This window comes from Tamandua tetradactyla, chromosome X, assembly GCF_023851605.1.
Source record: "Tamandua tetradactyla isolate mTamTet1 chromosome X, mTamTet1.pri, whole genome shotgun sequence".
Lineage (NCBI taxonomy): Eukaryota > Metazoa > Chordata > Mammalia > Pilosa > Myrmecophagidae > Tamandua > Tamandua tetradactyla.
Window position 1 is genome coordinate 98,889,992 of NC_135353.1, and position 24,574 is coordinate 98,914,565.

A 24,574-nucleotide genomic window follows, 5' to 3' on the forward strand; every position below is an offset into this window, starting at 1 on the left:
AACTGCACAGTTCTGTTCATTCCTCCACTTTGCTTTCCCTCAGCATTTACAGACTTGGTTTTGTGTTGTTTTGTTTAGATTTTCAGAATGTTTAGAAGAATAGAGGTGATATAGGATAAAAGCATAGTTCCTGGAGTCAGATACATCTGAGTTTAGATCCTGGCTCCACCACCTACCAGCTTTGTGGGACCTAGGCAAGTTATTTAACATGTCTGTGCCTCAGTTTCCTCATCCGTAAAATGGAGCTAATATAGTACCTACCTCATAAAGTGGTTGTAAAGATTTAATGAGTCAATACATGTGAAACACTTAGAAACACTGTACCTGGTACATGGAAATTGCTCGGCAAAAATTAGCCATTAGCATTTTTAAAATACAGTATAGTTGCAGTGAAGAATATAACAAAGCACATATTCCCATCACTCAGAATTAAAGTGTGTTAAGATTTTGTCTTTGCTTCAAGACTTTTTTTTAGAAAAAAATTATTACGGATAGGCTAAATATTCTGTGACCCTCAATCCCAGTGCTAGTCAAATCTTGAGCCCCTCAAAGGCATCTTCATCATGAATTTTATGTGTATCTTTCCAGTTCATTTTGGAATTTGGGGAGTGATTTTTTTTTATTTTTGCAAACTATATCATAGGGTATATATCATTTCAAAACCTGCTTTTTTAACTTATTTTTGAGATCTATCCATATAGATCTAGTTGAGTCCTTTTAACTACTCCATAGTATCTCATTGAGTAAAGATTTTACATTTTATTTATCTATTCACATTATTATGGGCATTTGGATTGCCTCTAACTTTTCCCCCCTACAGTCAATTGCGGTGAACATTCTTGTACTTACTCTCCTTGGGCATATGTGTGAGTTTCTCTAGGGCACAGACCTGCAAATGGAAGTGCTGGGTCGTAGGATCTGTACATTTTCAATTTTGCTAGATACTGCAGGCCTGGCAGAGGCAAAATGGTACAGTGGTTAAGGAGCATGACTTGGGGTCTCATAGATTTAGGATCACATCCCAGCTTTGTTACTTCTTAAATTGTATGACCCTAGGTCAGTCTCTGTACCTCAGTTTCCTTCTCTGTAAAATGAGGATAATAGTACATACCTCATAGGATTGTTATGCAGATTAAATGAGATAAGGCCTTTAATGGTGCTTTAGTGACTGAAACATGATAAGCTATTATTTGTCTTTACTATATTTTATCACAAATCTCCACACCAAATTTGAGAGTAGACCTTTTTTAAAGTGTGGATGTATAAACAGAATAAAATACTAGAAGGACACTCATCAAAATGTAAACTAATGCTGAAATATGAGTGATCTTTTTTCCCTTTGTGCTTTTTTATATTTTCCAAGTTGTCTACAAATGAAATGGATTGCCTTTGTAATTACAAAACAAAATCACAACCAATGCATTTTTAAATCTAAACAGAAAATAAAGGAACTGAGATTTCTTTTCAAAACTTCCCTCCTGGTCATCAGGGTCACTGCAAGAATAGTTAAAACGGTTTTAAGGAGTAGCTTTATGAAAGTTTAGAAACAGTCTCAATGCTTGCCAGTAAAGTATGAAAATATCTCCAAGATAATATGGTTACATGAAAAGAACAAGCACAGGACAGTGTGTATAGTATCTAATATTGTGTTAAAAATTATATTTTTATTCTTATGTGCATAGTCTATCTCTAAAAAGTCACAGAAATACTAATAAGGGAACCGAGTGTCTACAGCACAGCAGGGAATTTTTTTTTTTTTTTTACTAAATACCCTTTTCTACCTTTGGAATTTTGTACTGCATGCATGTATTACTTATTCAAATTTATAAGATAAAATTATTTTAAAGTAGCTTAGCTATAATTTATTGGACTTTTTAAAGTTGCTATCAATATCTCAATTGTCGTTAATCTAGCTCCCTAGATTAGGGGGAGAAAGTTAGACCAGGGCCCCCGATTTTACCTGGCCTCTTGGCCCTAGATCCTGCACTCTTAACAGTGAAACTGACCCCACCCCACCACCAACGTAAGAATGTTTCAAAGTTAGCCAAGCACAGAAGTGTGGAAAACGGTTCTAGTAGAGTAGAACGGCCTGCATAAAAGGATGGGTGTATGTATGTTTCTGTGTGCATCTATAAACAATCGTACCGAAATTGTAAGATAGGGAATGGTAGGAGATATAGCTAGAGAGGTGGGTTGGGGCCAGGCTATGGAACGACCATTTTTAGAGTCATGCTAAGGAGTTTAGACTCTCCTATCAAAGAGTTGTCACCAAAGAGGGAATGATAAGATTCAATTTTATTTTTGAGAGTTTATTTGGACTGCTCTGTAGAGGATGAATTTGAGAAGGATGTGACAGGAGATAGAAAGAACAGCTCAGAGGCTGTTATAATATAATAGTCCAGTTAAGATACAATGGAGAGTCCTGGGTTTGATTCCCAGTGCCTGCCCATGTTAAAAAGATATAATGGAGGCCCAAGTGAAAATTGTGAACTAGCCAGCCTGACTCCAAGGACCAAATGGTATCTCTCCATCCAACTCATGGCCTGAAAAAGTGAATGGTTCCTTTGTACCAGCTTTCCTGGCACTAACACCAGAATTATTACCAGCAGATATATGTCTCGATTTAAATTGAGACAAAAAGGAAAAGGCCACCTCTTAATAAAGCCTCTGAATTCACAAAAGCAATTCCTTTTGTTTTTTTATTTGAGAAGTTATAGATTTATAGAACAATCATGCAGAAAATACAGAGTTCCCATATACCCCCTGTTATTAACACTTTTCATTAGTGTGGTACATTTGTTACAAATGTTGAAAGAATATTATTATAGATCAGACATGAATTATACCCTATGTCAACATTAGGGTTGACAGTTTGTGTCATATAGTCTTTTGGTTTTTTTTTTTTTAACTCTAGTAGCATATATAAAACCTGAATTTTCCCTTTTTAACAATATTCATATATTCAGCAATGTCAATTATGTCCACAATGGTGGGCTTACTATCACCACCATCCATTAAAAACTTTTCTATCATCCCAAATAAAGAACTCTGTTCAATTTAAACATTAACTACCACCACCCTGGCTCCTGGTAATCCATATTCTAGTTTGACTCTGTGAATTTGCTTATTCTAATTATTAGAAATTAGTGAGACCATACAGTATTTGTCCTTTTCTGTCTGGCTTATTTCACTCAACATGATGTCTTCAAAGTCCATCCATATTGTCACATGTATCAGAACTTTATTCATTTTTATGTTTGAATAATAGTCCATTGTTTGTATATACCACATTTTGTTTATCCATTCATCTTCTGGTGGACCACCGGGTTACTTCTAACTTTCAGCTATTGTTACTAAAGCTGCCACGAACGTTGGTGTACAAATACAACTTTGTTTGAGTTCCTGTTTTCAGTTCTTTGGGGCATATACCTAAAAGTGGGATTGCCAGGTCATATGGTAATTCTATACTTTCTGAGGAAATGGCAAACTACTTCATAGTGGCTGCACCATTTTACATTCCCACCGACAATGAACCAGTGCTCTTATTTCTCCACATCCTCTCCAACACTTGTAATTTTCCATTTTTTTAATAGTGGCCATTGTAGTGGATATGATATGAATTCTCACTGGGGTTTTGATTTGCATTTCCCAAATGGCTAGTGACACTGAACATTTTTTCATGTATTTTTAGATCATTTGTATATATGTTCTTTGGAGAAATGTTTATTCAAGTCTTTTGCCCATTTTTTAATTGGGTTGTTTGTCTTTTAGTTGTTAATTTTCTTCATATATTTTGGGATATTAAACCTTATTGGATATGTGGTTTCTAAATATTTTCTCCCATTCTGTAGGTTGTCTTTTTACTTTCATGATAAAGTCCTTTGAGGCACAAAAGCTTTTCATTTTGATGAGGTGCCATTTATCTATTTTTTCATTTGCTGATCATGATTTTACTGTAAAGTCTAAGAAACCATTGCTTAACATAAAGCCCTGAGTCGATTCCCTATGTTTTCTTCTAGGACTTTTATAGTTATGGTTCTTATTTTTCAGTCTTTGAACCATTTGTTCTAGTTTGCTAGCTGCTGGAATGCAATATACCAGAAACAGAATGGCTTTTAAAAAGGGGAATTTACTGAGTTGCTAGTTTACAGTTCTAAGGCCGAGAAAATGTCCCAATTAAAACAAGTCTAAAGAAATGTCCAATCAAAGGCATCTAGGGAAAGATACCTTGGTTCAAGAAGGCCGATGAAGTTCAGGGTTTCTCTCTCAAGTGAGAAGGCACATGGCGAACACAGTCAGGGCTTCTCTCTCAGCTGGAATGGCACATGGCGAACACGGCATCATCTGCTAGCTTTCTCTCCTGGCTTCCTATTTCATGAAGCTCCCCGGGAAGTGTCTTCTTCTTCATCTCCAAATGTCGCTGGCTGGTGAACTCTCTGCTTTGTAGTGTTGCTCTCTCTGAATCTCTCTGAATCTCTCATTCTCCAAAATGTTTCCTCTTTTATAGGACTTCAGAAACTAATCAAGGCCCACTCAAATGGGTGGAGACATGTCATCCCCTAATCCAGTTTAACAACCGTTCTTAACTAAATCACGTCAACCAGGGAGATGATCTCATTACAGTTTCAAATATACAGTATTGAATAGGGATTATTCTACCTTTAAGAAATGGGATTTATATTAAAACATGGCTTTTCTTAGGGGGCATACTTCCTTTCAAACCAGCACACCATTTAAGTTAATTTTTGTATATGGTGTGAGATAGGCATCCACCTTCATTCTTTTGCACATTGACATCCAGTTTTCTCAGCACCATTTGTTAAAGAAACTATTCTTTCCAAATTGAATGGACTTGGCACCCTTGTCAAAAATCAGTTGGTCATAGATGGGAAGGTTTATTTCTGAACTCTCAATTCAATTCCATTGATCTATGTATCTCCCCTTGACTCAGTACCATAATATGTGGATTACTGTGGCTTTGTAGTAAGTTTTAAGATCAGAAAGTGTGGGTCCTCCAATTTTGTTCTTTTTCAACATGGCTTTGGCTATTGGGTCCCCTAATCCTTCCATATAAATTTGGTGATTGGCTTTTCCATTTCTGCAAAAAAAAAAATGCTGTTGAGATTTTTATTGGGATTATATTGAAAATCTAAATCATTTTGGATAAAATTGACATCTTAACAATATTTAATCTTCTAATCCATGAACATGGAATGTCCTTCCATTTATTTAGGTCTTCTTTGATTTCTTTTAGCAGTCTTGTGGTTTTCTGTGTCCAAGTTCTTTACATCCTTGGTTAGATTTATTCCTAGGTATTAGATTATTTTACTTGTTATTGTAAATGGAATTTTTCCCTTGTTTTCTTTCCTCTTCAGATTGTTCATTATTAGTGTATGGAAACATTATTGATTTTTGCATGTTGATCTCGTACTCCACCAGTTTGCTGAATTTATTTATTAGTTCTAATACCTTACTTGTATGTTTTTCAGGATTTTCTATATTTAGGATCATATCATCTGCAAATAGGGAAAGTCTCTCTTCTGCCTTTTCAATTCAGATGCCTTTTATTTCTTTCTTTTGTGAATTTATTTATTAGTTCTAATACCTTACTTGTATGTTTTTCAGGATTTTCTATATTTAGGATCATATCATCTGCAAATAGGGAAAGTCTCTCTTCTGCCTTTTCAATTCAGATGCCTTTTATTTCTTTCTTTTGCCTAATTGCTCTAGCAGAACTTCCAATACAAAATTGAATAACAGTGGTGACAGTGGACATCCTTCTCTTGTATCTTAGAGGAAAAGCTTTCATTTTTTCACCATTCAGTATGATGTTAGCCCTCGCTTTTTCATATATGTTCATTATCATGTTAGTGCTGGATTTTCTTAAATGCCTATTCTGCATCACTTGAGATGATGTAGTATCTTACATTAATTGATCTGTTGAACCACACTTGCATACTTGATCATGATGTAAGGTTCTTTTAATGTGCTGTTGGATTCGATTTGCTAGTATTTTGTTGAGGATGTTTGCATCTCTATTCATAAGGGTTATTCCACCATAATTGTCTTTTCTTTATGTATCTTTATCTGACTTTGGTATGAGAGTGATGTTGGCTTCATAGAATGAATTAGGGAGTATTCCCTCCTCTTCAGTTCAAACTCTTTTGAACAGCATTGGTGCTAATTCTTGGAATGTTTGGTAAAATTCACCTGTGGATGATGAATACACAACTATGTGATGATATTATCAGTCATTAAATGTGCACAATGTATGGACTGTATGTGTATGAAGATTTGTCAATAAAATATTTTTTTACTGAACTTTACAACCGGGAAAATCCCCGATACTGTATCAAACATTAGGGACACCCAAATCAATAGGCCAAGCCCTTGATCTTTTTTTCTTCTTTTTTTTTGGCATGAGCAGGCTCTGGAAGTCAAACCCAGGTCTCTGGCATGGCAGGCAAGAGTTCTACCACTAAGCCACAAGCCCTTGATCCTGAGACTTGCTCTTGTGAAGCTTATGTATGTAGTGGAGAAGTTTAGTCTACCTATGGGTATACCTAAGAGTTACTTCTGGAGGATCTCTTCTGTTGCTCAGATGTGTCCTCACTCTCTCTAAGCCCAACTCTGCAAGTGAAACCATTGCCCTCCCCCCTATGTGGGACATAACATCCAAGGGTGAATGTCTCCCTAGTGGCATGGGAGATGACCACCAAGGATGAGCCTGGCACTGGCACCATAGGATCAGCAATGCAATCCTCACCAAAAGAGGGGAAAGAAGTGTATCAAATAAGGTATCAGTGGCTGCGGGTGTTCAAATAGAGTTGAGAGGCTACTCTGGAAGTAACACACAAGATTCAGTTAGACATTGCTACCTATCATAACTTGCCAACCGCCAACCAAAACCATTCCAGCCAATCCTAAAGAACACCTAGAGCAGTATATAAGATTCTACAAAGTTTCCCTGCACTAGGGTGACTTTCCAGAAACCTACAACCTCCAGATGGGTCCCTAGACCAGAGAAGTCCTGAAACTTAGAGGGGCCGGTCTCTCCAGAACATCAGCCAGACCCATCTCCCTATCCCAAATTATCAACATCCCCTTCCAACATGGAAAAGTTAGAATGGGCAAAACCCAAATACCCCTAAAGAGTGGGAGAAAGATCAAAGGGATGGTGGAGTTATACAGAGAAGGTGGGGTTTAACAAACATATATGATTGCTAAATCACTATATTGATATTTCTTTTGGTCTCCAGTATCTTAGAGCAGCTAAAAGTAAAAACCTAAAATTGTGAAAATACAACCCATACCAAACTCTGAAATCTGTTCTACAACTGATTGTTGTACTGTGCTTTGAAATTTATTGCTTTTGTGTATATATGTTATTTTTCACACGCAAAAAAGTCAATTGTGGTGGTAAAGAAATATTTATTCTTTCTAGCCTCCAATGTTCTGGAGCAGGTAGAAGGAAAAAACTGAGATGATAGTATGGTAGCCCATGAAAAACTCTGGGATCTGTCCTGTAACTACATATTGAAAAGTGCTTTGAAAACTACCGATTTTTTCTTTCTTTGCTTTGTATATATGTTACATTACACAATAAAAAAAGAAAAATTCACCTATGAAACCATCTGGTCCTGAGCTTTTCTTAGTTAAGAAATAGTTTTTGATTACTCATTCAATCTCTGTATTAATATTGATCTATTGAGATCCTCTATTCCTTCTTCAGTCGGTGTAGGTAGTTTGTGACTAGTTTGAATGTTTCTAGGAATATGTCCATTTCATCAAGTTTGTCTAATTTGTTGACATGCATATGTTCATAATATCCTCTTATAATCCTTTTCCCCCCGTGGAGTCAGTAGTAATGTCCCCCATTTCATTTCTGATTTTAATAATCTGTATCCTCATTAGGAGTGCATGGATAGTTCAGTGGTTAGAATGCCCACCTTCCATGTGGGAGACCTGGGTTTGATTCCCGGACCATGCACCCCCAAAAAATAATAATAATCTGTATCCTGGCTCTTCTTTTCTTCGTTAGTCTAGCTAAAAGTTTGGCATTTTGTTGATATTTTCAAAGAAAGCGCTTTTGGTTTTGTTGATTCTCTCTATTGTTTTTTAATTATTTATTTCATTTATCTCTACTCTAATCTTTGTTATTTCCTTCCTTCTGCTTGTTTTGAGTTTAGATTGCTATTCTGTTTCTACGTCCTCTGGGTGTGAGGTTAGGTCTCTGACTTGACATTTTTCTTCTATTTTAATGTAAGCATTAAGAGCTAGAAATTTCCCTCCCAACACTGCTTTTGCTGCTCCTCATAAGTTTTGATGAGCTATATTTTCATTTGCTTCAAGATAGTTACTAATTTCTCTTATGATTTCATCTTTTACCCATGGTTTGTTGAAGAGTATGTTCTTTAAGTTCTACATATGTATGAATTTTCTAATTCTCCCTCTGTTATTGATTTCTAACTTCACTCCATTGTGGGCAGAGAAGACACATTGTTATATTTCAATATTTTGAATTTATTAAGACTGTTTTGAAAACTAACATATGGTCTGTCCTGGAGAATAATTCATGTGCACTGGAGAAAACTGTGTATTCTGCTACTGTTTGGTGAAGCGTTCTATATATGTCTGTTAGGTCTAGTTGGTTTAGAGTATCATTCAAGTTTCTACTTCCTTATTGATCTTCTGTCTATATTTTCTACCTCTTATTAAAAGTGGTGTGTTGCACAGGTGCAGTCAAGGTAGAGGAGTACACATGGGAGACTTGCCCTTGACAAATTGTGGATGACAATCATGGGGCCATTAGGATGGGTACCATAGATGATACCTTTCAAGCTATCAAAGGTTTTTGCAATTCTCCAGTGGGAATAAATCACAGACTATGAGGGAGCTTGACAGCTACTAAAATCAGGGCTCCACAGTTTGGAGGTAGCTCTGCAATTTGGGGAGGTCTGTTTTCCATGATTGGCTGCAGTATGGTTCAAGTCAGAGGGAAAGAAGATCCCTGGAACCCCATCACAAGTGGTGCCTTAACAGAAGCCATACTGGCATCAAGATATGGGCCAGTGGTCATGGTTGGGTCAGCTTCAATGGGTGGCATTCTCCTAGCTTTAATTGAAGGAAGTGGTATCTTGTTGAGAAGATTTGCCTCTACACAGTTTCTCAATGATACTAAGTTTGCTGAAGACTCATCCCAGTTGCCTTCAACTCAGTTACTATCCTCACTTTTGGAGGCTATGACAATAACAATAGAACTTGTGCTCCAGAATTTCTTTAACAGAACGACCTATATTTCAAGAAGGATTTCAGAAGACCAAGTTAGAGGCTTGGTTCTTAAAACCTTGGGTATGTCAACTATGGCCAAATAAGCTATGAAGAGACATTTAACACTTTTTTTTTCCTATTTAAAGGAACATAGTGGGGGAGAGCTGTTTAAAAGATAATATATTAAACCAGAGGTATCAGTCTTTCCAAGAGCATCAACCAGTTTTATTCCTCTACCCCATAAGATTGACATCTCTTTTCAACACAAATGGCCATGGCCCAGATATCCCTGAATATTGAGAAAATGGTCAAATGAGAGAGAGGTGTTGTAACTGAGAAGTTAGGACTTAACAAATGATTATGACTACTGATTCACTACATAGATATATAAATGTTTTTGAGTTTTAGTATAATAGGATAGCCAGAAAGAAATACATGAAATTGTTGAACTGTTATTCAGTAGCCTTGATATTTAATGTGATTGTTTAACCATACAGCTTTTATCATGTGACTGTGTGATTGTAAAACCTTGTGACTGACACTCCCTTTATCCAGTGTATGGATAAATGAATAATAAAATGGGTATGCATGTGGAAGAACTGGATATCAATACCAAAAGAATGAAAGAGGACCTCTATCTTACACCCTACACAAAAATTAACTGAAAGTGGAATAAACACCTAAATATAAGAACTAGCACAGAAAACTTCTACAAGAACATATAGGGAAACATCTTCAAGACCTAGTAATAGGAGGTAGCTTCCTAAACTTTACACCTAAGCAACAAAAGAAAAAATAGATAAATGGGAACTCCTCAAAATCAAATGCTTCTGCACCTTAAAACACTTGTCAAAAGGTGAAGAGGCGACTTCCAGGCCAAGATGGCGGCTTAGCAAAGTGCACGTTTTAGTTCGTCCTCCAGAACAACTACTAAATAATCAGAAACAGTACAGAACAGCTCCTGGGGCCACGTTAGTGAGCGGACACACAACGTACCCCAGTCTGGACCAGCTGGACCAGATGCGAGCCCATCCTAGAACCATGAGTTTCCTAATCTGCGGTGGCCGGTGCCCCTCCCCCACAGGCTGCTTCCCAGAGGAGAAAGGAAAGAGACTTTACCAGCAGGAGGGGCTGAGCACAACCAAACACCAATTGTGGAATTAATTAACAAATTCTGACTACTAAAAATATGCCCCCAGCTCAGGTGAACCTGGTCAAAGCAGAGGTTGCACGTTTTTGCCCCGGCGTCAAGGGGACAGGGCTGACGGAAAAAGGAAACAGTGGTTTTTCTGACTGTGTTTCTATAAAGGTTGACTGCCTTTGGATACAGCAGCAGGGCTTCTAAGGCTGCAACTGCCCCAGGCATAGACAGAAACAAGTTCGTTTGAGGGCTTGTCTGGAGCCTGTGCCTTCCCCAGGGGAGGGGTGAAGTCCAACTCAGGTGGGATCCCTCTCTCAAGGAATTCAGACACCAGGGCTTGGTAAATTGAAGTCATTAAAACCAGCCTACAACCTCTCCTCTGTCTCCACCATGCCCCCAACAGGGAGAGTCTGCCAAAGTTAAAGGTACTGCATCATCTTATGCTGGTGGGACCTGAAGGCATACAAGCACCACATACTGGGCAGGATAAGAAAAAACAGAGCCCAGAGATTTCACAGGAAATACTTTCAACCTGCTGGAAAACTGACATAGGTGACTCTTTCCTCCTGATAGGAGGCCAGTTTGGTCTAGGAAAATCCAGCTGGGGTCTAATATACCTAAGTAGACCCTCCTAAGCATGAGGGGGAAAGGCACCATACAAGCAGGGCAAGAAACAAGAAAACAAGAACTGAAAAATTCTGATCTGTTAAACAAAACCTAAGCTAGAGCCAGAAAGAGCCGAACTGAATGTCAAAGAACAGAGAGACAACAAATTCATCCAGCAAGAAAACCCTAGGTAACAGAAGTGAAAGCAATCTCTGGAATAAACTAATTAAGGTAATAAAATGCCTAGATGCCAGCAAGAAATAATAAATCACACTAGGAAAATGGAAGATATGGCCCAGTCAAAGGAACAAACCAACAATTCAAATGAGATACAGGAGTTTAAACAATTAATTCAGAATATATGAATAGACATGGAAAACCTCATCAAAAACCAAATCAATGAATTGAGGGAGGATATAAAGAAGGCAAGGAATGAACAAAAGGAAGAAATTGAAAGTCTGAAAAAACAAATCACAGAACTTATGGGAATGAAAGGCACAGTAGAAGAGATGAAAAAAACAGTGGAAACCTACAATGGTAGATTTCAAGAGGCAGAGGATACCATTAGTGAACTGGAGGATGGAACATCTGAAATCCAACAAGCAAAAGAAAATACAGGGGGAAAAATGGAAAAATATGAGGAGGGACTCAGGGAATTGAATGACAATATGAAGCACACGAATATACGTGTGGTGAGTGTCCCAGAAAGAGAAGAGAAGGGAAAAGGAGGAGAAAAACTAATGGAGGAAATTATCATGGAAAATTTCCCAACTCTTAGGAAAGACTTAAAATTACAGATCCAGGAAGTGCAGTGTACTCCAAAGAGAATAGATCCAAATAGACGTACTCCAAGACACTTATTAATCAGAATGTCAGAGTTCAAAGAGAAAGAGAGAATCTTGCAAGCAGCAAGAGAAAAGCAATCCACACATACAAGGGAAATCCAATAAGACTATGTGTAGATTTCTCAGCAGAAACCATGGAGGCGAGAAGACAGTGGGAAGATATATTTAAATCACTAAAAGAGAAAAACTGCCAACCAAGAATTCTATATCCAGCAAAATTCTCCTTCAAAAATAAGGGGTAAATTAAAATATTTTCCAACAAAAAATCACTGAGAGAATTCGGTACCAAGAGACCAGCTCTGCAAGAAATACTGAAGGGAGCACTAGAGACAGATATGAAAAGACAGAAGAGAGAGGTATGGAGAAGTGTATAGAAAGAAAGACTATGAGTAAAGGTAAAAAGAAGGAAAATTAAGCATGACATATAAAATCCAAAAGGCAAAATGGTAGAAGAAAGTACTACCCATACAGTAATAACACTAAATATTAATAGATTAAACTCCCCAATCAAAAGACATGGACTGGCAGAATGAATTAAAAAACAGGACCCATCTATGTGCTGTCTACAGGAAACACATCTTAGACCCAAGGATAAACATAGGTTGAAAGTGAAAGGTTGGGAAAAGATATTTCATGCAAATAGCAATCAGAAAAGAGCAGGAGTAGTTATACTAATATCCAACAAATTAGACTTCAAATGTAAAACAGTTAAAAGAGACAAAGAAGGACACTATGTATTAATAAAAGGAACAATTCAGCGTGAAGAAATAACAATCATAAATATTTAGGCACCAAACCAGAAACTCCCAAATACCTGAGGCAAACACTGAAAAGAGAAATAGACACATCTGCCATAATAGTTGGAGACTTCAATTCTCCACTCTTTTTATTATTATTATTATTATTATTTTTACATGGGCAGGCACCAGGAAATGAACCCGGGTCCTCAGGCTTGGCAGTCAAACATTCTTACCTACTGAGCCACTGTGGCCTGCCCCAATTCACCACTCTTATCAATGGACAGAACATCTAGACAGAGGATCAATAAAGAAACAGATAATTTGAATAATACAATAAATGAGCTAGACTTAACAGACATTTATAGGACATTACACCCCACAACAGCAGAATACACCTCTCTCTCAAGTGCTCATGGATCATTCTCAAGGATAGACCATATGCTGGGTCACAAAGCAAGTCTCAATAAATTTTAAAAGATTGAAATCATACAAAACACTTTCTCAGATCATAAAGGAATGAAATTGGAAATCAATAATAGGCAGAGTGCCAGAAAATTCACAAATATGTGGAGGCTCAACAACACACTCTTAAACAACCGGCGGGTCAAGGAAGAAATTACAAGAGAAATCAGTAAATATCTCAAGGCAAATGAAAATGAAAACACAATATATCAAAACTTATGGGACACAGCAAAGGCAGTGCTAAGAGGGAAATTTATTGCCCTAAATGCCTATATCAAAAAAGAAGAAAGGGCAAAAATCGAGGAATTAACTGTCCACTTGGAAGAAGTAGAGAAAGAACAGCAAACTAACCCCAAAGCAAGCAAAAGGAAAGAAATAATGAAGATTAGAGCAGAAATAAATGAAATTGAGAACATGAAAATAGTTGAGAAAATCAGCAAAACCCAAAGCTGGCTCTATGAGAAAATCAATAAGATTGATGGACCCTTAGCAAGATTGACAAAAAGAAGAAGAGAGAGGATGCAAATAAATAAGATCAGAAAGGGAAGAGGAGACATAACCACTGACCCCACAGAAATAAAGGAAATAATGAGAGGATGCCTTGAACACCTTTATGCTAATAAATACAATAATGTAGATGAAATGGACAACTTCCTGGAAAGGCATGAACAACCAACTTTGACACAAGAAGAAATAGACGACCTCAACAAACAAATCACAAGTAAAGAAATTGAATCAGTCATTAAAAAGCTCCCCAAAAAGAAAAGTCCAGGACCAGATGGTTTCACAGGTGAATTCTACCAAACATTCCAGAAAGAATTAGTACCAATCCTGCTCAAACTCTTCAAAAAAATTGAAGAGGAGGGAAACCTACCTAACTCATTCTATAAAGCCAACATCACCCTCATACCAAAGCCAGTCAAAGATATTACAAAAAAAGAAAACTACAGACCAATCTCTCTAATGAATATAGATGCAAAAATCCTCAACAAAATTCAAGCAAATCGAATGCAGCAACACATTAAAAGAATTATACACTATGACCAAGTAGGATTCATTCCAGGTATGCAAGGATGGTTCAACATAAGAAAATCAATTAATGTAATACAGCCTATCAACAAATCAAAGCAGAAAAACCACATGATAATCTTGATTGATGCAGAAAAGGCATTTGACAAAATTCAACATCCTTTCCTGTTGAAAACACTTCACAGGATAGGAATAGAAGGGAATTTCCTAAAAATAATGAGCGGAATATATGAAAAACCCACAGCTAATATCATCCTCAATGGGGAAAACCTGAAAACTTTCCCCCTAAAATCTGGAACAAGGCAAGGATGTCCACTATCACCACCTTATATCAACATTGTGTTGGAAGTTCTAGCCAGAGCAATTAGACAAGAAAAAGAAATATAAGACATCAAAATTGGAAAGGAAGAAGTAAAACACTCACTGTTTTCAGATGATATTATACTATATGTCAACGACCCCAAAAAATCCACAGCAAAACTACTAGAGCTAATAAATGAGTACAGCAAAGTGGCAGGTTACAAGATCAACACTCAAAAATCTGTAGTGTTTCTATACAATAGTAATGAACAATCTGAGGGGGAAATCAAGAAACGAATTCCATTTACAATTGCAACCACAAGAATAAAATATTTAGGAATAAATTTAACTAAAGAGACAAGAGACCTATATAAAGAAAACTACAAGAAATTGTTAAAAGAAATCACAGAAAACTTAAATAGATGGAAGGGCATACCGTGTTCATGGATCAGAAGACTAAATATAGTTAAGATGTCAATTTCACCTAAATTGATTTACAGATTCAATGCAATACCAATTAAAATCCCAACAACTTACTTTTCAGAAATAGAAAAACCAATAACCAAATTTATCTGGAAAGGCAGGGTGCCCGAATAGCTAAAAGTATCCTGAGAAAAAAAAATGAAGTTGGAGGTCTCACGTTACCTGACTTTAAGGCATATTATGAAGCTACAATGATCAAGACAGCATGGTACTGGCATAAAGATAGATATATTGACCAATGGTATCAAATAGAGTGTTCAGATATAGACCCTCTCATCTATGGGCAATTGATCTTTGATAAGGCAGTCAAGCCAACTCACCTGGGACAGAGCAGTCTCTTCAATAAATGGTGCCTAGAGAACTGGATATCCATATGCAAAAGAATGAAAGAGGACCCATATCTCACATCCTATACAAAAGTTATCTCAAAATGAATCAAAGACCTAAGCATTAGATCTAAAACCATAAAACTGTTAGAAGAATCTTATAAATCTTATACTTGAAGGCAGTTTTATAGACTTTACGCCCAAAGCATGAGCATTGAAGAAAGAAATGGGAACTCCTCAAAATTAAACACCTTTACACATCAAAGAACTTCATCAAGAAAGTAAAAAGACAGCCTACACAATGGGAGACAATATCTGGAAATGAAATATCAGATAAAGGTCTAGTATCCAGAATTTATAAAGAGATTGTTCAACTCAACAACAAAAAGACAGACAATCCAATTACAAAATGGGCAAAAGACTCGAACAGACACTTCTCAGAAGAGGAAATTCAAAAGGCCAAAAGGCACATGAAAAGAGGCTCAACTTCCCTTGCCATTAGAGAAATGCAAATCAAAACCACAATAAGATATCATCTCACACCCACCAGAATGGCCGTTTTCAATAAAACAGAAAATGGCAAGTGCTGGAGAGGATGTGGAGAAAGAGGCACACTTATCCACTGTTGGTGGGAATGTCAAATGGTACAACTGCTATGAGAGGCAGTTTGACGGTTGCTCAAACAGCTAAATATAGAATTTCCATATGACCTGGCAATACCATTGCCTAGTATCTACTCAAAGGACATAAGGGTAAGGACACAAATGGACATCTGCACACCAATGTTTACAGCAGCATTATTTACAATTGCGAAGAGATGGAAACAGCCAAAATGTCCATCAACAGACCAGTGGCTAAACAAACTGTGGTATATACATACGATGGAATATTATGCAGCTTTAAGACAGAATAAAGTTATGAAGTATGTAACAACATGGACTGACCTTAAGAACACTATGCTGAGTGAGATTAGCCAGAAACAAAAGGACAAATACTGTGTTCTAATTTGCTAGCTGCTGGAATGCAACACACCAGAGATGGATTGTCTTTTAATAAAAGGGGATTTATTTTGTTAGTTCTTCAGAGGAAAGGCAGCTAACTTTCCACTGAGGTTCTTTCTTACGTGGGAAGGCACAGGATGGTCTCTGCTGGCCTTCTCTCCAGGCCCCTGGGTTCCAACAACTCTCCCTGGGGTGACTTCTTTCTGCATCTCCAAAGGCCTGGGCTGAGCTGCGAGTGCTGACATGAGGAATGCCGAGCTGCTTAGGCTGTGCTATGTTGTAGTCCCTCATTTAAGCATCAGCCAATTAAGTCAAACCTCCTTCATTGCAGCAGGCACATCTCCTAGCTGACTGCAGATGTAAATCAGCAACAGATGAGGTTCATGTACCATTGACTCATGTCCATAACAACAAAACTGGGTATGCTCACCTGGCCAAGTTGACAAATGAATCTAACTACCACATACTGTATGGTCTCACTGATATGAACTGACATTAGTGAATAATCTTGGAATATTTCATTGGTAACAGAGACCATCAGGAGATAGAAATAGGGTAATATATTGGGTAATTGGAGCTGAAGGGATACGGATTATGCAACAGGACTGAATATAAAAACTCAGAAATGGATAGCACAATAAGACCTAACTGTAATACAATTATGTTAAAACACTGAGTGAAACTGAATGTGAGAATGATAGAGAGAGGAGGGCTGGGGGTATAAATGAAATCACAAAGAAAGATAGATGATAAAGATTGAGATGGTATAATCTAGGAATGCCTAGAGTGTATAATGACAGTGACTAAATGTACAAATTTTTAAAATGTTTTTGCATGAGGAAGAACAAAGGAAGATCATTATTGCAGGGTGCTGAAAATGGATGGTAATTAATATTTTAAAATTTCAACTTATGTGTGAGACTAAAGCAAAAAATGTTTATTTGGTACAAAATTTATATTTTGACTAGTGCAATTCCTAATATAATTTATCTGGATGGCTTGGTTGAACACCATAAGTACATGGAACCTTGGGTGGGACATGAGATTTTGTTGGTTTTTCCACAGTGATGCCCCCGTGAATCCCAGAGTAATTTGATCAGTGAGTGGAAAACTATTTGCAAAGTCTCATTTGAATGGTGAGATCGGGGGGAAATTCAACCTCTCCAACTTGAATTCTTGATATTCTCACAAGCACTGTGGACAACCAAAGCTATAGGCTTAAAATTAGGCCTAAGAGTCACCCCCAAGAGAACCTCTTTTTTTGCTCAGATGTGGCCTCTCTCTCCAGCCAACACAACAAGCAAACTCACCACCCTTCCCCTGTCTATGTGGGACATGACTCCCAGGAGTGTGGACCTCCCTGGCAACGTGGGACAGAATGAATTGAGACTCAGCATCAAGGGATTGAGAAAAACCCTAGAATGAGCTGAGACTCAGCATCAAGGGATTGAGAAAACCTTCTCTACCTAAAGGGGGAAGAGTGAAATGAGACAAAGTGCCAATGGCTGAGAGATCCCAAAAAGAGCTGAGAGGTTTTCCTGGAGGTTATTCTTACGCATTAAGTAGATATGACCTTGTTATTGAAGATGTAATGAAAAGGCTGTTGGGAACTGCTTGAAAATGTAGAGCTGTGTTCCAGTAGCCATGTTTCTTGATGATGATGATTGAATAATGATATAGCTTTCACAATGTGACTGTGTGATTGTGAAAACCTTGTGTCTGATGCTCCTTTTATCTACCTTGTCAACAGGTGAGTAGAACATATGGAATAAAAATAAATAATAGGGGGAACACATGTTAAAATAAATTTAGTTTGAAATGCTAGTAATCAATGAAAGTGAGGGGTAGGGGGTATAGTATGTATATTTTTTGTTTTTCTTTGTTTTTGTTTGATTTCTTTTTCTGTTGTCTTTTTATTTCTTTTTCTGAATTGATGCAAATGTTTTAAGAAGTGATCATAATGATGAATATGCAACTAAGTGATGATATGTGAATTACTGATTGTATGTGTAGAACGGAATGACCAAAATGGGAATGTTTGCATTTATTTGGTGTTTTTTTGTATTAAAAAATTTAAATAACAAAAAAACACTAGGGCAATTTATAAGATTCCACAAGGGTTCCAGGCACTAGAGCAACTTTCCAGAAACCTACAAACTTCAGATGGGTCCCTGGTCCAGAAAAATCCTGAAACCTTGCCCAGCCTCTCCAGAATATTAGATATTCCATCTCCCTACCCTGTATTAGAGACAGAACCTTTCAATATGAAAAAGTTAGAATTGCCATAGCCCAAACACCCCTAAAGAGAGAGAAGGAAATATCAAGGATGATGGTGGAGTTATACATATAAGGTAGGATTTCACAAATGAATAAGAATGCTGAATCATTAAATGGATATCTCTTTTAGTCTCCAGTATTTTAGAGCAGCTAGAAGTAAGAAACTAAAATTGTGAAATTGTAACCCGTGTCAAGCTCTGAAATATGTTCTGCAACTAATTGTGGAGGTGTGCTTTGAAATTTATAGCTTTTTTGCATATATGTTATTTTTCAGGAAAAAAAAGAATAAAAAGTCAATTGTGATGATAAAAAAATACTTAAGCCCTGTAGCCTCCTATATTCTGGAGCAGCTAGAAGAAAAAATATGAGAAGAGCACGTAGTAGCCAGTGACAAACTCTGGGATCTGTCCTGTAACTACTCGTTGAAAAGTGCTTTGAAAACGATTTCTTTTCTATTTCTTTGCTTTGTATATAATTTATACTATACAATAAAAAAGTTAAAAATAAAAAATAGACATGCGTGAAAAAATCAAAAGTAAAGGTAATGTATTTAATTATCCACATTGAATTGCAGTTGTGATCAAATAAATGTCTGAATCTTAAAAAGGAAATCTAATAAGTGCTTAAAAGATGAAGGACTAAAGGGCCAATAACAGTGAAAGGCAACTTCTTTGTCTGGCTTTGTGTGTTCTATTATGCAAACAATAAAAACTTCTGGAACTTGCTCTTTCTTTTAAGATAAGTTGTAGAGTTCTACTGTTTCACCTTGAATATTACCAGTAATGCAAAGTCCATTCAAAACTACATGTTTTATAGTTAGTACTCATTTCGCTTGAAGTGAATTGCATTATGAAAACAATTAAGCAGTCAACAATGGATCATTTCAGAGTAAAGTAATTTACTGATAATGGATATGGTAAAATATTTATCCTCTACTTCAGAAGTAAAACATGTCTTGATTCTGAGCATTTAGCTACAAAGCTGTAACTTTTAGGGCTACTGTGCCTTGATTCCTGATCACCAGAAACCTCACTGGAAACAACTTGCTTCCAACATAACTAATGCTATATGAGAAGAATTCAAAGAGGATACAGTTGTCACTGGAAAAGTTTGGTATTTATTGTGTGCTTGAAAATAAAATATATGCTGTTTTTTATTGTCAAAAATAGCATATATACAAAAAAGCAATAAATTTCAAAGTACACCACAATATTTGGTTGTAGAACAGATTTCAGAGTTTGGTATGGACAGTTTCACAATTTTAGGTTTTTCCTTCTGGCTGCTCCAAGACACTGGAGATTAAAAGAAATATCAATATAATGATTCAGGAGTCATACTCATTTGTTAAATCTTATCTTCTTTTTATAACTCCATGTACTCCTTTGAGATTTTTTAATTATTTATTTTTTATTGATACATATTATATATTCATATACCATGTAACCATTCAAAGGGTACAACCAGTGGTTCACAATATCATCATATAGCTGTGCATATATCATCACAATCAACTTTTTTTCCTTTTTGTGAAAAATGAAACATATTCAAAAACTAATAAATTTTAAAGCACATTGCAGCAATTAGTTGTACAACAGATTTCAGAGTTTGGTATGGGTTACACTTTCACAATTTTATGTTTTTACTTCTAGCTGCTCTAGGGTACTGGAGACTAAAAGAACTATCAATATAGTGATTCAGCACTCACACTCATTTGTTAAACCCTACCTTCTCTGTATAACCCCACCATCACCTTTGATCTTTCTCCCACTCTTTAGTGGTATTTGGGCTGTGCCGATTCTAACTTTTTCATGTTGGAAGGGACTGTTGATAATATGGTATAGGGGGATGGAACAAGCTAATGTTCTGTAGAGACTGGCCCCTCTGCATTTTAGTACTGACCTGGTCCAGGGACTCATCTGGAGGTTGTAGGTTTCTGGAATGTTACCCTAGTGTCTGAAGCCTTTGTAGAATCTATATAATGCCCTAGATGTTCTTTAGGATTGACTGTAATCATTTTAGTTGGGGGTTGGTAAGTTATGATAGCTAGCAATGTCTAAGTGAATCTTGCATAGGAGTGAACACCAGAGTAGCCTCTCGACTCTATTTGAATTCTCTGAGCCACTGATACCTTATTTGTTATACTTCTTTTCCCCTTTTTGGTCAGGATAGCATTGTTGATCCCGTGGTGCCGGGGCCAGGCTTAAAACATATGCTGTTTTTATTTTATTTTATTTTATTTTTTATATGGTATATTTAATCTGAAAAAAATGGTGTGTGATGTCTACTAATATTAATTTATTTAATTTATTTCTCCTTTCAAATCTGTCCATTTTTTGTTTCATATCTTTAGGAGTTTTGACAGATGCATAAATACTTATATTTTTTATGTCTTCTTGGTGAATTTTTGACCCATTTATCAGTATATAGTGACTGTCCCTCATGACAGTTTTTTTTCCTCATGACAGTTTTTTACTTTTTGTAAAAAACTATTTTATATGCCACTTGTATAGCTACCCCAGCTCTCTTTTAGTTTCTGTTTGCCTGGTATATTGTTCTATCCTTTCACTTTCAGCCAACTTGTGTCTTTGAATTTAAGGTGAGTCTCTTATAAGCAGCACACAGTTGAGTCAGGCTTTTTAATCCATTCTGCCAATCTCTGCCCTTTGACTGGAGAGTTTAATTCATTTAAATTTTTTTATATTGGCTTAATTTTATTTTGAAAGTAACATTAATATAAAGCAAAGTACAGGAAGTTTTGTAGAAATTCAACATGTTTGTTTTGTTTGTTCCTTCATTTTTATATGTCAGGCATAGTAAGTAATGTCCCCCAAAGTTTTTTTTCAACTTTTGTATTGTATAATATAACATATATACAAAGCAAAGAAAGAAAAAAGCAATAGTTTTCAAAGCACTCTTCAACAAGTAGTTACATGACAGATCCAAGAGTTTGTCAGGGCTACCATATGATCCTCTCAGATTTTTCCTTCTAGCTGCTCCAGAATATAGGAGACTAGAAGGCATAAATATTTTTTTATCATCACAATCAACTTTTATCTTCTTTTCTGTGAAAAAAATAACATAGTTTTTTGGTATTTAAAAAAATAAAATTTAATTTAAAAAATGAAAACATAACATATATACAAAAAGCAATAAATTTCAAAGCACAGCACTACAATTAGTTGTAGAACATATTTCAGATGGATTACTATTCCACAACTTTAGGTTTTTACTTCTAGATAATCTATAAGATACTGGGGACTAAAAGAGATATCAATTTAATGATTCAACAATCATATTCATTTGTTAAATCCTATCTTCTCTGTATAACTCCACCATCACCTTTGATCTTTCTTTGATCTTTCTGTGCCTCTCTTTAGGGGTGTTTGGGCTATGGCCATTCTAACTTTTTCATGTTGGAAGGGTTTGTCACTAATATGGAGTAGGGAGATGGAACGATCTAATGTTCTGGAGAGGCTGGGCCCTCTAAGTTTAATTCATTTACATTTAAAGTAATCACTGAAAATGCAGGCCTTTCTTCTGCCATTTTTCTATTTTGTCTTTGTAAGGCTTAACCTTTTTTTTTTTTTTACCCTCAATTCATCCATTAATGCCTACTTCCATTTTCCTTGACTTGTTGTACCATTGTGTGTTCCTTCTCATTTCCTTCTGAATATATTTTTTCGTGCAATTTCTTTGGGACTACCATTAAGCAAAAATTTAACTTCCTAAGTCATATCTGATTTCATGTCAATGTAATTTCAATAACACACACATACATTCTTCCTATACCCTTCCATGTGTTCTCCTTATTTTTTAATTACTTATTGATATATATAATATTTTCACAGACCTTGTAATCATCCAAAGTGTACAATCATTGATTCATAATATCATCATATAGCTGTGCATTTATCCTCACAATCGACCTTTTTTTTTTCTTTTTTGTGAAAAATAACATATATTACAAAAAAGTAATAGTTCTTTTTGGAATGTTTGGTAAAATTTCCCTGTGAAGCCATCTGGCCCTGGACTTTTCTCTGTAGAAAGATTTTTTATGACTGTTTGAATCTCTCTACTTGTGATTGGTTTTTTGAGTTCTTCTATTTCTTCTTGAGTCAGTGTAGTTTGTTTGTGTGTTTCCAGGAACTTGTCCATTTCATCTAAGTTGTCTAGTTTGTTGGCATGTAGTTGTTCATAGTATCCTCATGATTTTTTTTATTTCTTCAGTGTCTGTAGTAATGACCCCCCTCTCATTTATGTTTTGCTTATTTGCATCCTCTCTCTTTTTTTTTTTTGTCAGCATACCTAGGTGTCCATCAATTCTCCCATTCTTTTGTTCTTTCATTCATTTAACTCTGCTTCAATCTTTGTTATTTCTCTTCTCCTATTTGCTTTGGGATTAGTTTGCTGTTCTTTCTCAAGTTCCTCCAGGTTTGCATGTTAAGTCCTCGATTTTTGCTCTTTCTTGTTTTTTAGTATAGGCATTTAGGGCAATAAATTTCCCTCTCTGCATAGCCTTTGCCAATCCCATAAGTTCTAAGTTGTATTTTCATTCATCTCCAGATAGCTACTGATTTCTCTAGCAATTTCTTCTTTGACCCACTGGTTGTTTAAGAGTGTGTTAATTGATCTCCAAATATTTGTGAATGTTCTCGGTTTTTGGTGGTCATTGAGATCCAACTTCATCCCATTGTGATCAGAGAAAGTGCTTTGAATAATTTCAATATTTTGAAATTTATAAAGACCTGCTTTGTGCCCCACCATATGATCTATCCTGGAGAAAGTTCCATGAACACTAGAGAAGAATGTATATCTTTGTGCTTTGGGGTGCAATGACCTATATGTATCTGTAAGAGCTAATTCATTTATCAAGTTATTTAACTTCTTTGTTTCCTTATTGATCTTCTGTTTGGTTGTTCTATCTGTAAAGAAGAGTGGTGTACTTAAGTCTCCTACTATTATTGTTGAAATGTCTGTTGCTCCCTTCAGTTTTGCCAATGTCTGTCTCATGTGCTCATAAGCATTTATGATTGTTATTTCTTCTTGGTGAATTGTCCCTTTTATTAATATATAGTGTCCTTCTTTGTCTCATGATTTCTTTACATTTAAAGTCTATTTTGTTTGGTATTAATATAGGTACTCTTGCTTTCTTTTGTTTACAGCTTGCTTGGAACATCTTTTTGCTTCCTTTCACTTTCAATCTATTTGTATCCTCGTGTCTAAGATGAGTCTCTTGTAAATAGCATATACCTGGATTATATTTCTTAATCCATTCTGCCAATCTGTATATTTTAATTGTTAAGTTTAGTCTGTTAACATTCAAGGTTATTACTGTAAAGGCATTTCTTGAATCCACCATCTTATCCTTTGGGTTTTATTTGTCAAATCTATTTATTTTTATCCTTTCTTTTTTTATCCTTTAAGTTACCCTTACTGGCACTCTTCAATTCTGTGCCTTCCTCCAGACCTCCCTCTCCTGTCTTCCTTTTTCAGTTGGCAGAACTTCCTTTAGTATTTCTTCTAGGGCCAGTTTCTTGTTGACAGTTTTTCCTCAGCATTTGTTTGTCTGTGAAAATTTTAAACTCTCCCTCACTTTTGAAGGACAATTTGGCTGGGTACAGAATTCTTGGCTGGAAGTCTTTCTCTTTCAGGATCTTAACTATATCATACCTCTGCCTTCTCACCTCCATAGTGCCAGTTGAGTAGGCTGAACTCAGTCTTATGTGGTTTCCCTTGTAGTAGTAGATTGTTTTTTTACTTGCCACTTTCAAGATTTTCTGCTTCTCTTCAAAATTTGACAGACTGATTAGTATGTGTCTTATGGTAGGCCTATTTGGATGTGTCCTATTTGTAGTTCATTTGGGTTGTGTTGATTTGCATATTTTGTGTCTTTTATAAGGATTAGGAAGTTTTTTCCCCTTATATCCTCCACTAATTTTCCTAGCCTTTTACTCTTCTTTTCTCCTTCTGGGACTGTTCTAGTTTGCTAGCTGCTGGGATGCAATATGCCAGAAGTGGAATGGCTTTTAAAAAGGGGAATTTAATAAGTTGCTAATTTACAGTTATAAAGCTGAGAAAATGTCCCAGCTAAAAC

General features: G+C 36.2%; 1 protein-coding gene and 1 pseudogene across 2 annotated transcripts in view; both read left to right on the forward strand.

Moving 5' to 3' along the window:
- Nucleotides 1-12,971, forward strand: part of LOC143670976 (mitochondrial import inner membrane translocase subunit Tim17-A pseudogene) — a 36,720-nt pseudogene extending 23,749 nt beyond the window's left edge.
- HDAC8 (histone deacetylase 8) overlaps nucleotides 1-24,574 on the forward strand; it is a 517,539-nt gene that overhangs the window by 417,728 nt on the left and 75,237 nt on the right. The gene's annotated exons all lie outside the window — the stretch shown is intronic.